This window comes from Sorex araneus, chromosome 1 (assembly GCF_027595985.1).
Source record: "Sorex araneus isolate mSorAra2 chromosome 1, mSorAra2.pri, whole genome shotgun sequence".
Lineage (NCBI taxonomy): Eukaryota > Metazoa > Chordata > Mammalia > Eulipotyphla > Soricidae > Sorex > Sorex araneus.
This window is the reverse complement of record NC_073302.1, coordinates 131,640,536-131,653,571: the sequence shown is the minus strand read 5'-3', so window position 1 is coordinate 131,653,571 and position 13,036 is coordinate 131,640,536.

The window sequence follows — 13,036 nt, the reverse complement described above, 5'->3', positions numbered from 1 at the left end:
TAATTTTAATTGAATTTTGAGTGATATTTATTAATAGCTTTAGAGAAAAAAGACTGGATAGCACAGCGAGTAGGGTATTTGCATTGCACACGGCCCACCCAGGTTCAATTTCTCTGTACCTCTCAGCTACCAAGAGTATCCTGCCCACACGGCAGAGCCTGGGAAGCTACTCGTGGCGTATTCAATATTCCAAACCCAGTAACAAGTCTCACAATGAAGATGTTACTGGTGCCTGTTCGAGCAAATCAATGAACAACAGGACGACAGTGCTGCAGAGAAAAAATAGATTTACAGTAAAATTAAATAAATGTGTAGATACAAATATTTTCCACATGTGTCCCTCACACAGAAGTACAGATTTTTCTATTACCAATATGTTACCCTAAAGTACTACATGTTATTTATATCAAACCAAACTGACAAATTATGATCCCACAAAGTTCGTAGTTAATACAACACGACTCTTGGTTTTTGCGTTGAATGGCTTTATATAACCTCCTAAGAATGTGTGTTAGTCAGATAGCATATTTTCAGACAGTAAAAATTCTACATACTTATCCTCTCCCCTACCTCCCATAGCTCTAAACTACTGAGCATTTTATTGTCTCCATAATTTTGCCTCATCCACAATGCCGTGTCACTGGGATACTAATGTAGAGACTTCTCAGTTCCACTTCTTTCACTTAGTAATATACGTTTTAGTTTCCTTCTTTTTTCTTTGATGGTTCATTTCTTTTTCTATTGAATACAATTCTATTACTTAGATGTACCAGAGTTTATTTCTCAATTCACCTTCCAAAACACATTATGCTTTTGTTCAAATTTTGCAATTATGAATAAAGTTGCCATGAATATCCCTGTGTGTGGGACAACATAGATAGTACAGTGGGTTCTGCACTTCTGTTGCCAGGGGCTGGCTCAGGTTCAATCTAAGGAAACCCACATATTCCCCCAAATCTGAAAGGAATGATCCTTGAGCACAAAACCAAGAGTAAGCTCTGGGCACAACTGGGTGTGGCCTCCAAGTCAATAACCAGAACCAAAAGAGAAAACCACAGACCATCCATGTGTGTATTTTTCTGTTGACAGAAGTTTTTACTTCATTTGGGTAAACACCAAGGAGCCTAGCTGCTGGATCATGTGGTAAAAGCATATTTAGTTTTGTAAGAAACTAATTTTCTTCCAAAGTGGCTGTGACATCTCAAACTCTAACCAGCAATCATTGAGAGTTCTTTACCTTGTACCCATGCCAATATTTGTTGTTAACTATTTTCTGAATTTTCGATGTTCTATGAGGTGTGTGGTAGTATCCATTTAAACAAAAAATTTTGTGTTTTAGATTATGTAGGCTGTGGAGCATCATTTTATACTGAATTACCAATTTGCAGTTCTGCTCCTGAATTTGAAGCTTTCTGGTCTTCCAAATACAATCATATAATTTGCTCAAAAAACTGTATTTCTGTCAAAACAAAAGCAAAACAAAGTGTTCTTGATGACCTTTGGGAGATGCTTTGAATTTGAGATAGGTTGTTTCACTAAAATGTTTTGTTTGTTCTGAGGAGCAGATGAAGAATAGGTAGGTGAACATAATAAAGCATTCATTTTTCTTAATTCCTTGAGTGTTTACAGATGAGGGGAAGCATAGTCAGGTCTAACCATTTGAATTCAGGCAGGAAATCTCTCTTACCTAGAAACCAGAACATCATTGTATCTGAAATGAATAGATATAGGAGTGGAATCCATCCTTATTATTAAAATGGTAAACTGTTACTTATCAGGAGGGATTGGTTCAAATATAATATTTTTTAACTGTTGGGAAGAAGAAAAATAGATTCGTTTTACTTTGATTTTTTTTTATTTTTCGGTCATGCCAGCGATGCTCAGGGGTTGCTCCTGGCTCTGCACTCAGGAATTACTTCTGGCAGTGCTTGGGGGACCGTATGGAATGCTGGGGATTGAACCTGGGTTGGCTACATGCAAAGCAAATGCCCGACTTGCTGTGCTATTGCTCCAGACCCTTTACTTTTGATTTCTAATTAAAAAATAAGCATTTTAAAATTATGCTGTGCATATATGTATTATATATGCATATCTACATATATAGAAATGTGGTGATAAAATATTCTCATCTTTCAACATCAAGATTTATTTCAAATTGATGCATTTTATTTATTTGTTTTTCCTTTTTGAGTCACACCCAGTTATGCTCAGAGGTTACTCCTGCTCTGGGCTCAGGAATTATGCTGGGTTACCATATGAGATGCCAGGGATCGAATCTGGGTCACCTGCATGCAAGGCAAATGCTCTCGTTGCTAAACTGTCAATTCAGCCCCACATTTTATGTTTAAATATTTAGCCATATTATTTTAATTTTTTAAATTTTGTTTACATATTTTTTCAATATAACTTTATTGTTTATTATCTTAAGCTTGGGCTGGAGTGAAACACAGCAGGTACAGCATTTGCCTTTCAAGCTGCCAACCTGGGTTCAGTTCCTCCTTCCCTCTTGGAGAGCCCGGCAAGCTACTGAGGGTATCTTGCCTGTACAGCAGAGCCTGGCAAGCTACCTGTGCCTATGTCTACTTGATATGCCAAAACCAAGAACAACAAGTCTCAAAATGGAGACATTACTAGTGCCCGTTCAAGCAAATTGATGAGCAATAGGATGACAGTGATACAGTGATACAGTGATCTTAAACTTAGCCAAAATTATTGACCTGATTGATCTTATTTAAGTTTATAGTAAAAATGTAAAAATAAGAGTACTATACACCTCATTTCAAGGTTCTAAAATTTTATCATCCATTATATTGATATTTTAAAATACCTATTTTTCTTTTTTATTATTTTAAAGTTCATTTCCTTTTAATTTTAAATGCAAGCAGAATCCTCTTTTAGACATTTTGGGGTGTTTAATGAGGTTTAATCTAGGACCTCACCATGTGAAACCTGCATTCTATCACTAAACTTCATCACTAGCCCACCTTCAGATTGTTTATTTTATCACAACCTATATTTATATTCTTAAATTTTTTTCTATAAATTATATTTTCCCTTGCATTATGAGAGCATTATTTTGGTTTTCTTACAAAAAACAAGAAATTAAACTAGAAGCAAGTTTTTTATCTCTGTAAATAGAAAGATCATTTTTGCTAGATCATATTTTTTTTCTCTTTTAATGTAGTCTGACCTACTTAGTTGTCATAGAGAAGCCAAAACATCACTTCAGTGAGGACATGGAACTAATCTTGCATTATCAAGGCTATTTAAGGAAAACAGGGTTATGCATAATCCAGTCAGGGTAAAGTATGTTCACAGTCATCTCTCTCTTCTATAAAAGTCTTCATTGCCACACATTTTGGAGACATTTTGCCAAGTGCCAGTATATGAAAGGATGGTGATGTATTTCCTACTCTTGAAAAGACAGTACATGGTGTTCACATAGATTAACGGGTTGTTGTGAGCTGAAGTATGCTTTGCAGTCTGGTTTGAAAAGTGGTATGTGCTTCACAGGTAGGTAAACAGAAAGTGTAATAATTAGGTACTATTTCACACATATTGAAAATAAAATTTTTCATTATTTCAAATGTTTTTGAACACATATAAAACTAAGAATCCTTGCAAACTGCTGCTGGTGGCATTTATATTTGGTATAAGAAGACCAAAGTATGCTAAGTTTGACACATATTCTAAACCTCATTAATTCCACTGCTAAAAGGATTTAGAAGCAGTTTTCAAACTCTTGGTCTCTCAACAACTTTAAAAAATCATTGAGGAAGTCAAATGAATTTTATGTTGTAGCATTATGTATGTCTGTGTATGTCACATAGCAAATAAGTCTGAGGAAAAATTTTAAATGATTATTAATTTGAAGACAATAAGAAATGCATTGCATGCTAAGTAATATTTCATGAAAAATAACTTTTTCATAAAGAGGACTTATTGAGAAAGCATTGTTTGCATCTCTTTATCTGGCTTGGTTGGAGACAGTTGGATTCAGCCTTAAATATCAATGATAGTCAATCATGAATTCAACATTTAATATGCAAAATAGTAAAATTATGTTGTTTTGGTTGAAATTCATTATTATATCATTTTCATTTTATCATGTAAATGTATATTTTCAACAATAATCATGGTAAGATGCTCAATAGTAATTAAAAGTCTGATTGTAATCATTGTTTTAAAAATGTAATATCAACATTTCTAAATTTGGTTGCCATTTTATGACTAGATATTAAATTATATTATAACATCAGAAATATGTAAAGTAGTGCCTTTGGGGAAAAATAGAAAAATTTGTAGAAGCAGATAGAATTCAGAAATACAACAATATATATTGTAGAAGGTATATCTTGATGAAGGTAACTTTTTATATCAGTAAATATAACTTATTCTTTTTTTTTATAATTTATTTATTTTTAATTAGAGAATCACCGTGAGGGTACAGTTACAGATTTATACACTTTTGTGCTTATAATTCCCTCATACAAAGTTCGGGAACCCATCCCTTCACCAGTGCCCATTCTCCACCACCCGTAAACCCAGTGTCCCTCCCACCCTCCCCAATCCCATCTCCCCCCCACCCCACCCTGCCACTGTGGCAGGGCATTCCCTTCTGTTCTCTCTCTCTAATTAGCTGTTGTGGTTTGCAATAAAGGTGTTGAGTGGCCGCTGTGCTCAGTCTCTAGCCCTCATTCAGCCCGCAACTCCCTTCCCCCACATGGCCTTCAACTACAATGTAGTTGGTGATCGCTTCTCTGAGTTGCCCTTTCCCCGGAACGTGAGGCCAGCCGCGAAGCCATGGGGTCAACCTCCTGGTACTTATTTCTACAGTTCTTGGGTATTAGTCTCCCACTCTGATATTCTATATACCATAGATGAGTGCAGTCTTTCTATGTCTGTCTCTCTCTTTCTGACTCATTTCACTCAGCATGAAACTTTTCATGCCCATCCACTTAACTACAAAATTCTCGACTTCCTTTTTTCTAACAGCTGCATAGTATTCCATTGTATAGATGTACCAAAGTTTCCTCAACCAGTCATCCGTTCTGGGGCATTCGGGTTTTTTCCAGATTCTGGCTATTGTAAACAGTGCTGCGATGAACATACATGTGCAGATGTTGTTTCGATTGTACTTTTTTGCCTCTCTGGGATATATTCCCAGCAGTGGTATTGCTGGGTCAAATGGGAGCTCAACCTCTAGTTTTCTGAGAATCGTCCATACTGTTTTCCAAAAGGGCTGAACTAGCCGGCATTCCCACCAGCAGTGTAGAAGGGTCCCTTTCTCCCCACATCCTCTCCAACAGCGGTTGCTTTTGTTCTTTTGGATGTGTGCCAGTCTCTGTGGTGTGAGGTGGTATCTCATGGTTGTTTTGATCTGCATCTCTCTGATGATTAGTGATGCAGAGCACTTTTTCATGTGCCTTTTGGCCATTCGTATTTCTTCCTTGGTAAATTTTCTGTTCATTTCTTCGATATCAGTAAATATAACTTATTCATTACATAACAATGAGTTATGATACATAACTATATCACTGTATCACTGTCACTGCCATCCCATTGTTCATCAATTTACTCGCATGGGCACCAGTAACGTTTCCATTCATCCCAGCTCTGAGATTTTAGCAGCCTCTCCTTACTCGTCTTACTCCTTACTCGGTAGGATACTCTCAGTAACTTGCCAGGCACTCCTAGAGGCATATATATATATTTATTTCCCTCTATGATGCTGTGTTATGCGGCTGCAAAGTGGCCACACGGTCCAGGAATATGTACACTCATGTGTGAGGCTTGGCCGGAGCATGTGGAAAACAGCCTAGAGCGTGGCAGTGGTTGGGTAATAGGAGTCAACTGCCTGGGCTGGGTCCCTCGTGGCAGGCCGGGTGAAAACAGCCTGGTGCGGAGTCCAGTGGCATGCTTATGGAGGCCTCATTTTATTCTTTTCAGGAGAAACAGCCGTGAATTCTGGAGGGCAGCGGAGGAAGTGGCTTATGGGTGTGACCCCCACCCCATGATCATCAGAGACAGGGCGAAGCAGGCAGAGGATCTCTGATCCCAGGTCCTGCTGAGCCCAGAGTCCAAGATCACAAAATTCCACATTACCTGGGTTCCGTGGGACTTCACTCATATGTGAGGTTTGGCCTGAGCATGTGGAAAGCATGTGGCCTGGAGAGTGGCGGTGGTTCGGTAGTGGAGGTTGGCTGCTAGGGCTGGGTCCCTTGGGGCGGGGAGGGCTCTCACCTGCCCCCCTCTGTGGTGCCCTGAGTGAAAACAGCCTGGTGTGGAGTCAAGTAATACTATTTGAAAAAATAAACTATTACATTAATACTTATAATATTGAATGTGAGACCTGGGGCTGAGATCTCCAAGCCTGCTCAGATCAGGACTGGGCCTCCTCTACACAGATTCCCCATTTTCCAGTAGCTTGACAGTTATGCCCACAAACTGCCCCTGGCACCATATAATTCCACCAACAGCCAAGATCCAGGGCCTATAAAACAAAGCTCTCGTAAGCATGCGGCCACCTTTGTAGCCGAATGACCTCTTATAGTCTAGCACATTAATGTACCTAAAGCAAGCAACACACATGTGTTTGATTTTTACATACTTGCTTGTAGCACTGTAGCACTATAGCACTGTCATCCCATTGTTCATCAATTTGCTCGAGTGGGCACCAGTAATGTATCCATTGTGAGACTTGTTACTGTTTTAGGCATATCGAATATGCCACAGGTAGCTTGCCAGGCTCTCCGAGAGGAGTACTTGCTTGTATTCTCTTATATTCATTTTCTGTCCTTTTTGGAGAGCCTGGCAAACTACTGAGTGTATCCCGCCCACACATCAGAGCCTGGCAAGCTCCCTGTGGCATATTCGATATGCCAAAAGCAGTAACAATTACAGGTCTCATTCCCCTGACCCTGAAAGAACCTTCATTGAGGCACCATTGGGAAGGATGAGTAAAGAGAGGCTGCTAAAATCTCAGGGCTGGGACAAATGAAGACATTACTTTTCTTTTTTTGTTCGGCCTGCTCGAACAAATTGATGAACAACTGGATGACAGTGATACAGTGAATATTGAATGACTATATATTTAAAGATCATAAAAATTGCTAGGATAAAATGTAGGAGAATATTTTTGTGGTATCAATGGAGATATTTTTCTAGCCTACATATGAAGTAGTGGCTGCGTCCTCTGGTCTGTTCAGTGTTCCTTTTGCTCTATTGTCTTTAACCTATGTTTATTTATAGCTCTTGTTTCCATCTGACTTATGCATGTGTATAAAGTACATCTCCTTTAACTAATATATATATATATATGTATGTGTACGGTTTATCTATACATGTATAAATGCAAAGGTATTTTTTGCTTAACTATTATTTGCAGTATCTTCAGTGGCTCAAACATGCCTTAATTTATAAAGGAAGTACACCCAAAACTTTGTTGAATAAGGGAAAGAATGATTGTGATTCAAGAGGAGGGAAGTAATGAGCATTGTTCCAAGGAAATGGGGTCACTCAGGCTCATAGTCTCTCTACTGTGCAGACTCTGATTCTTTGCCCTGACCCTTATCATAATTATTGAGTTTACTTATATATTAAATCATTTATTAAATCCCCATGATTTAAAAATTATTTATATTTGGGTTTTAGCGATACTGTGTTCCAGCACCAAGCTCACCACCTTTCTCTCTCCCCTGTACCAGGGTTCCCAAGTTCCCTCTCACCCCAGATCCCCTGCTCAGCCTGCCTCCTTGACAGACACATGTTAAAGTTTGGTTTCTGAAGTTTGGATCTATTGCTTTTAGTGTTCTTGAATCTATGATCTGGATATTTAGCTGGATATATAGCATAATTCCTTTATACCACCAATGTTCTTGGATTTCCTTGACCCCAACTCCCCATTATTTCCCATATATCTCTTCTCTTCTCAATTTCTTTTATTCTCTCACTTCTTTTCCTATACTTTGAGCTCTAGGATGATCTAGGCATTGTCTCTTTCAAACATTACTCATCCAGTTCTTCTGTATACCACAAAAAGAAGTGTTCTCTCACTTATTTCTTCTATATACTGCATATAAAAGTAATATACTGTGTCCTTCTTCTGGCTTACTTCATTAGCATATCTTATAAATCAATTCATGGTGCAATGAATTAAATGGTTTCATCTGTCATTTCTGTTATTACGGCAGCATAGTATTCCATTGCTCTATATTCCATATCTTCATAATACATAGTTGGTTACCATGGATCATACCTATGATTTAATAATTTGAGGTAACATTGATTTATATCACTCAAAGTTTTAGAGTACACTTTCTTAACTCAACTAATGCACATACCACAACATGGCTGCACTCGTGGTCTAGTTAGAGTCCAGTTGACTTCTCTATTTCATTTCTCTCTCCTCTGTTCTGGTCAATACTATTCTGTTGTCTAAACATAAAGGTTTACCTTTTAGTAGTTTTGTTTAGTTTACTTTATATTAGGCATAGAATGTAGTTTGTCTCTTTCTTATTTTATTTAGCCTAATCCCAGATCCATCCATATATTACAAAGGGTTATATTTATTCTTTAAAAAATCTGAATACTATAGGTCTAGCAGGTGATACAGTGTGTAGGGCACACGAGTTCAATCCCCAGCACTCAATATGGTCACCAAGCCTGCCAGAAGTTATTCCTAAGCTCAGAGATGGGGGTAAGCCCTGAACATTGCCACACTCCTAGGTATAACCTAATGTGTGTGTGTGAGTGTGTGTGTATAGAGGGAGGGGATTGTTTGTATACATATATATGTGTTATGTATATATATGTTTATATAAATACATATGTTTGTATTACAATGTATATATGAAACAGAAATGTAAAAATACATATGCCACCATATATATGAAAATATATGTATATGTACACACATATATACGTATATATAAAAACTTATTGACACGCATGTATACTATTTCTTTTTTTTAAATTTTTTTTAATTGAATCACCATGTGGAAAGTTATAAATCTTTCAGGTTTAAGTCTCAGTTATACAATGCTTGAACACCCATCCTTTCACCAGTGCACATATTCCACCACCAAGAATCACAGTATACCTCTCCCACTCCCCCACTCCGCCTGTATAACTGATAAATTTTACTTTACTTTCACTTTACTTTGATTACAATCAATATTTCAACAGAACTCACTCTTACTGTTTGGAGTTTCTCCCCCCAAAGTTGGACCTGCTGAAAAGGAAGCATTTGGTAATTTGTTTTCCATTGCTGAGAATGAAGAGATATGAGATCAAGAGGCCACAATAGTGGCCGCACAGTTTTGGACTTCTGTATTTTAGTATTTTAGTAACTAAGTCCAGAGAAATTTCTGCCTAAAATTGCATCATTGCAAGCTTGTACCTCTCTGCCATTTTATATTCCACATATGAGTGCTATCTTTCTATGTCTGTCTCTTTCTTTCTGATTCATTTCACTCAACATGATACTTTCCATGTTGATCCACTTATACACAAATTTCATGACTTCATCTTTTCTGACAGTTGCATAGTATTCCACTGTGTAGATGTACCAAAGTTTCTTTAACCAGTCATCTGTTTTTGGGAACTCTGATTTTTTCCAGATTGTGGCTATTGTAAACAGTGCTACAATGAACATAGAAATGCAGGTGTCATTTCTACTATACCTTTTTGCCTCTCCAGGATATATTCCCAGGAGGGGTATTGCTAGGTCAAATGGAAGCTCAATTTTTAATTTTTTTGAGAATCATCCATATTGTTTTCCAAAAGAGCTGAACCAGTCAGAATTCCTACCAGCAGTGAAGAAGAGTTCCTTTCTCCCCACATCCGTGCCAACACTGGTTGCTTTCATTTTTTGGGATGTGGGCCTGTCTCTGTGGTGTGAGATGATATCTCATTGTTGTTTTGATCTGCATCTCCCTGATAATTAGTGATGTTGAACATTTTCTCATGTGCCTTTCGGCCATTTGCATTTCTTCTTTGGGAAAGTTTCTGTTCATTTCATCACCCCATTTTTTTGATCGGGCCGGAAGTTTTCTTCTTGTGGAGTTCAATCAATGCATTGTATATCCTTAATATCAACCCTTTATCGAATGGGTACTGAGTAAATATCCTTTCCAATTCTGTAGATTGTCTTTGTATTTTGGATGGGTACTGAGTAAATATCCTTTCCCATTCTGTAGATTGTCTTTGTATTTTGGTCACTGTTTCTTTTGAGGTGCAGAAGCTTCTTAGTTTAACATAGTCCCATTAATTTATCTCTATTTTCACTTGCTTGGCCAGTGGCGTGTCAGCTTTGAAGATACCATTGGCTTCAATGTCATGGAGGGTTTTGCCGGCCTTGTCTTCAGTGTACCTTAGGGATTCTGGTCTGATGTTGAGGTCTTTAATCCATTTTGATCTGACTTTTGTACATGGTGATAGGTGGAGATCTAAGCCCATTTTTTTTAATGTAGCTGTCCAATTTTGCCAGCACAATTTGTTAAACATGCTTTCCTTGCTCCACTTCACATTTCTTGCTCCCTTATCAAAGATTAGATGATCATATATTTGGGAGGGGGTGTCAGAGTATTCAACCCTGTTCCATTGGTCTGTAGCTCTGCCTTTGTTCCAGTACCATGCTGTTTTAATGACTACCACTTTGTAGTAGAGTTGGAAGTTGGGGAGGTTGATTCCTCCCATTTTCTCTTTCCCAAGAATTGCTTTAGCTATTCGTGGGGGCTTATTGTTCCATATGAATTTCAGAAGCGCTTGCTCCATTTCTTTGAAGAATGTCGAGGGTATCCTTATAGGGATCACATTGAATTTGTACAATACTTTGGGGAGTATTGCCATTTTGACAATATTAATTCTTTCAATCCATGAGCAGGAGTATCTGTCCATTTCCTCGTGTCTTCTTTTATTTCCTGACGTAGCATTTTGTAGTTTTCATTATACAAGTCCTTTACCTCCTTAGTTAAGCTGATTCCAAGGTACTTGATTTTTTGAGGCACAATTGTGAAAGGGATTTTTTTTTATAGTGTTGCTTTCTTCTCTCTCATTATTTGCATATAGGAAAGCCATGGACTTTTGTGTATTGATTTTATAGCCTGCCACTTTACTATACGAGTCTTTTGTTTCTAAGAGTTTCTTGGTAGAGGTTTTAGGGTTCTCTAAGAAGAGTAGCATATCATCTGCGAATAGTGAGAGCTTGATTTCTTCCTTTCCTACCTCAATGCCCTTAATATCTTTTTCTTTCCTAATCACTATTGCAAGTACTTCCAGTACTATATTGAACGGAAGTGGGGAGAGTGGGCATCCTTGTCTCATCCCTGTTCTTAGAGGGAAAGCTCTTAGTTTTTCCCCATTGAGGATGATGCTGCCGTAGGCTTGTGATAAACGGCTTTGACTATATTGAGGAAGGCCCACTTTGTTGAGGTCACTCCCACTACTGCAATGTGGCAGGGTGCCAGCCAGAAGGGAAAGAAACGTTGTGGCGCTGGAGGATGGCGAAAGGCTAGATGGGAGGTGCTCAGGCAGGGTGGGAATCAGGGCCCAGTTTTGGTCCACTAACTTGCAAGAGGGAGCGAACCGGCGAAGGGCTAGAATGTATACTATTTCTTTATCAGTTCATCCATTGCTGGGTACTAAGGTTGTTCTTATATCTTTCTTACTGCGAATTATGCATCAGTGTACTCAATTCATATTCTAAAGTCAAAAATAATTAAAGCAAATCACTTTCATGCCCAGAGAAATAATTATGTTAAATAATAGAGCTACATAAAATGTAGTATTTCTGATTTTTTTTCTAATCCATGTCTAATTCACTTTCCTTTAACCATATATTAGCCAGGGGCTTATGCTTATGTGGAAGGTGACCCTTGAAAATACAAGTCAAGCAATGAGAAAGTGAGACAAGAAAAGGAGAAAAATCATCTAAAAAATGGCAATATGTATGTAAGTAGAGATGAATTGGATAACTGTTCACAAACTTCATAGAAGTCACACCAGGTTTTTTTTAATATATACTTTTTTATTGAATCACTGTGAGATAGACCCTTACAAAACTGTTCATGATTAGATTTCAGTCATACAGTATTCCAGCACCCATCCCTCCACACACCAGGCAATCCTGTGTAACTAGTGTATTTGTCCCCCTTAATGATCTGATTTTGACTGTCAGTTTTACCTGAATATAAAAATTTTAACTCAGGGTAGAAGGCAAATGATAGAGAAGGGTCCATTCCATTATGAAAAAGACATTTGGAAATGATCACTCGGGATAAGAACTGTGTGCTGGAAGTAGGCAAAGGAACAACCATAATAACACTCAGTATTTGTATTACAAACCATAATGCCCAGAGGCAGAGAGGGGAGAGAGAAGGAGAGAGGGAGAGAACTACAGGGGGAGGGAGAAAGAGAGAGAGAGGGAAGGAAAGTGCAACTGAGAGAGAGTAAGAGAAAGCAAGAGAAAGAAGGAAAGTGCCTGCCATAGATGCAAAGAGGGAGTGGGGTTGGCGGGAGGGAAACTGGGTTCATTGGTGGTGGGAAATGAACGTTGGTGGAAGGATGGGTGTTGGATCATTGTTGGATCATTGGATCATAATCACAGTTACAAACCCACTTATGAACAGTTTTGTAACTGAGTATCTCAAGGTGACCCAATAAAAAATCAAAATAAATTTTTAAAAGTTTAACTCTTTAGGATGCTTTTTGATGCAAAATAGAAAAGTGCAGAGGACAGTTATTCCAGTGGGAAACAGTTGTGTAAGGTGAGAAGTTGTGAATGTGTTGGTAAATCCACACATTTTCACTGTCAGTATACCTCAATGGTAGAAAATATTTTTTCTCTCATATGAAACCTTATAAATAGATGATTTGGCATAAAGTTTTATACAAAGAATATATATATATACATATACATATATATTCTGTCTGGTATATCTGTTACTGTCAATGTCACTGTCATCCCGTTGCTCATAGATTTGCTCGAGCGGCACCAGTAAAGTCTCCATCTTGAGACTTGTAACTGTTTTTGGCA